We start from the raw sequence: 3,990 nt of genomic DNA, 5'->3' as shown, positions 1-3,990 counted from the left end.
TAGACGAAATCCAGCTCTGGTCGCCATGTTGGTAAAACTCTAGATCCTGCAAGACTAAAGAAAAGAACCAACTAATTAACAAGATGCGACAAGATGACAGTTTTAGCTTGTCGACTGAAAAACTATACCTGTTATATTGCATATAAACTGCCAATGACATGTTCTTTGACTTTTAATTTTTTGTGATAAACACAATCCAGGTACTGAAGCAAAAAAAATTTGCACAATAGTAAGTTTACGGGCAAATTTTGGTATTTCCGGACATGCAGAGATGGCCTTCTTTCAAAATGATTAGGTACACCTAGCAAAAGTGCCTGTAAAAATTAAATGTTTTTGGGATATGTTTGGATTTTGGAGGTGAACATTACAGGAAAGGGTTGTAACCTTTTTATTGTGTTGAAGAAACTGATTTTTAGCAATGTTTGTGGTTGCAGGAGGTTCTAAACTTCAGGTGCTTTGGTGTTGTTTACAGGCAGTGAAAAGGGTTCAAATCTATGTTTAGATCCCATATAACGTAATTACGACGTAATTTTTTTCCTTTTTTCTGTCGTCAAATTACACTTTCGTGGCCAGACAACCATGTCACTGTTAGTTTTTATGTTCTCAAACTCAGGTAGGTGATTTGTGACAGCCTCTTTCTACCAATGATTCCCATTGTTAAGAATAGTCGGTGTAAATACCGAAATTTGCCCTGCAGGTGTTTGAGTACCGATAAAACAGGTTCGGAAGACTCTGTTTGATAACAAAACATCCCAGGGGGATTAGACATCCTGATTTGCATTGAGAGAGAATATGGTAAGAATGTCCAGACAAACCTATGAAGCGCAGGACAGTACTTGTAGACTACAAGCCGGAATATAAACGCATAGAATGCTTTTCGTGAGCATTCGTGACAAGACCTGTACGGAGCAAAAAGTTGATATGCCTGAGTACATGTATTGTTAACATACTATATGTAGTGACCTTTATAGTGAGATTCGGCATATTAACCAAGTGACCCGATCAACCAGGACTGCATGCTATCACTTACTATAACAGGCTCAATGTAGACAGCGGGTCGAATGTTCTTTCCCTCCCAGACTTCTTGCTAGATGTGACACCAGTTGGAGCAAAAAGAAAATACTTTAGATATCATAAGATTTTTTTAAAGAATATAGAATATAGCAAATGAAGGTGAAAAATACACTGTTAGCGATTTTCGCCAAAAAAGATTGTTGCCACAAATGGTTGCTATGGCAACACGAAAATCAATGCGATTAAGTCAGTGTGGCCTTAAACTTCGCTGGCTATTGAGGAAGGAGAAGAGTTCAGTTCCCATGGGAGTTTGGCGACCGTACTACTAGGGTTCATTGACCCGGACAGCAGGGTGAAATTAGGGCAGAAGTCCACAATGATCCGTACCCTGTAATTAGTCTGTCTGGTGGAGGCTATTTTTAGCTGGGTGTCATCTGCAAGATGGTTCAATGTATCATTTATGTCACAATATTATATTTCATTTATCCATTTCTGTATACGGGCAAAAAAGTATCTTTCGAATATACATAGTTTTGAACTTCGTAGAGCAATCACACAAAAAAATATTACTTTCCACTTGCTCTAAAGACTTTGCAACGCCCTGTTCGATAGATTAATTCAACAACATTCTGGGAGGCGATGACTCTTACTATGTACAAGCGGTCAAATATATCTACGAAAGTTTATACCGTATGACTAATAGTGTTAATGACATCCTAGAACCAATATATTGACTTATTCATAAATGTAGATATCCATATATGTCTGTTTAGTTGTACTGTTAGTAGTCGCTATAGACCTTAAGAAAGTCGCTGTACTTTTGTCATGACAATAAAGATTTCTCTATTTATTCCTTGAGTTGTTTCATCTCCTTATATCATAACATTCAAATTATGGCCTGTTTTCAGGTGTCCCTGGACACACAATAATCTCCTTGCGGAGACATTCACACAAAAGATTACTAGTATTTAGGTCAACGAAAAATAGAAGTATCCTTCTTCAGTCCATTTTTGTGTGGCACATTGTCCTAAATGCTCCGCAGGGAGTTTATATTAGGAAACGCCTACAAAACACATAGATACTTTAAGGTCTTACCTGTGTTTCTACACGTAAAGTGGGACGACGATCACGATTCTGGCAGCTTGAGCTTTGTCCTTCTGTCTTATCTATTACCAGGACGTGGATATATAATAGGGGTCAAAGTTCATATTGTGGGCCTGGTTACCCATCAAACGTACATTTTATTTCAGATACCATTAGGTAGGGATTCCGTGTTTTCTCAGTTTTGTACAACTGTATCGGTATTTATGATATCTATATAGCTGTTATAACACACCAACTTTGCAGCCACATACTCAGAGTCCGTTGAACCATGTCCCCTAAACGCATAATGGAATGCGCCAAACAATCAATTTTTTCTTGCCAAGCAAGTATGCAAATGTGTAGCCATTGGTGACGGGATTCAATATATTTGGGGTCTGCACGGTCTTTTACGTACTAGGCAGCCTATTTCTATTACCCGTAATTCGTAGGGAAATCATCTTATCTGCGTAATTCGTAGCTAGGCGACCAAATTTACCGTAATTGCTTTCCTTGACTTAGCGTAATACTTAGGGGGAACTTCTTCTGACTTTAGCGTAAATCGTTGATGGGAACCCCCATGCAGACCCTTAAACGCGTTTTCAGCAGACAACGACCACATAACCAGTTTAGTGGGCACTATATATTTTGAAAGGTCAGCAGACAATGGAGAAAAATTGCTGCCCAAGTAGCACGGTTCAGTGACCAAGTAGGACATGGTTACATAAATGCACCAAAGTGCAAATGTCAGTTGTTTGTCACACGTTAAGAACAGAATGACTGATTAAGGTCCCAATTTCACGATTTAGATTTCAAAATTTTCATATCATCCCGGACCTGGTATCAGTAATCCACCAGGTCTTTAGACACACCTGCAGCTACTTTGGACCAGTCCGTACTGTACGCCTACGGCAATCTCCAGCTGCAGGTGTTGGGACATCTGAACTTTTGACCATCCGTATTTTATATCAACCCGATCTTACCGCAGTTGATATCAGCGAAGTCTGACTAATATTTTCTATCGCGTCCCTTTCAGCAAAGTGTTAATAAGACAGACACGTTTTACTTGGTCATATGGTTATAGTATGAGCAAAGTGTTAATAAGACAGACACGTTTTACTTGGTCATATGGTTATAGTATGAAAGTTAGTTGTACATGAGATATTGCTGCCGATTTAAAAAAAACAACAAATCTATGATAGCTCTGGTCGTACAAACATCGTTATTTTGGGTCATGGCCCATAGATTAAACCTGGGTACCAGTCAGGACATCACATGGAGGGTGGTCAAACTCCCTTTCATAACCTCCTTGGTGTGTGGACGAGCCAGGATGAGGCTTGGTACACTCACGAGTCTATGAGGGTCTGCATGGGGGTTCTCGACACCGATTTATTCTGAGTTAAAAGGAACCCCCTACGTATTACGCTAAATAAAGGATGGCAATTACGCTAAATTTGGACGCCTCGCTACAAATTATGTAGATAAGATGGTTTTCCCTACGAGTTACGTGAAATAGAAATAGGCTGCCTACGCCTTACGTAAAAGAGCATGCAGACCCCTCACTATATCGAATCCCGTCACCAATGGCTACACATTTGCATACTTGCTTGGCGAGAAATGATAAATTGAGCCCCCTCCACTTTGTCACTCCACCCGCCTGCAGACGACCCGAGAAGAACACTCCCCAGACACCAATATCACCGCAATCGGGGTGAAAAAACCCTACTAGGTACGTAACATCTTCTTAGCAACTCATTATGACATTGTGACTTGTGTTATATTCGCAGCTGAAATATCTGTTTTTCTCCGTTTCGATCAATTAAGGGTTATTGACCCGCCCCGAGGTGTATATGGTGTCATAATACCCCCTCACATTAGGCGCGATTCGATCGGAGG

General features: G+C 40.1%; 1 long non-coding RNA gene across 1 annotated transcript; it reads right to left on the bottom strand.

The window, feature by feature from the left end:
- Window position 1: 1 nt before the first annotated feature.
- On the bottom strand, window positions 2–2,155 carry LOC118420585. The gene is made up of 3 exons (XR_004831764.1): window positions 2,110–2,155; window positions 1,031–1,087; window positions 2–54 (listed from the first exon to the last, which is right to left on the bottom strand). It is a non-coding gene; the product is annotated as an uncharacterized LOC118420585 (long non-coding RNA).
- Window positions 2,156–3,990: the final 1,835 nt, after the last annotated feature.

The sequence above is a fragment of the Branchiostoma floridae genome, chromosome 8 (genome assembly GCF_000003815.2).
Source record: "Branchiostoma floridae strain S238N-H82 chromosome 8, Bfl_VNyyK, whole genome shotgun sequence".
Lineage (NCBI taxonomy): Eukaryota > Metazoa > Chordata > Leptocardii > Amphioxiformes > Branchiostomatidae > Branchiostoma > Branchiostoma floridae.
This window is presented reverse-complemented; position numbering and strand designations above follow the sequence as displayed.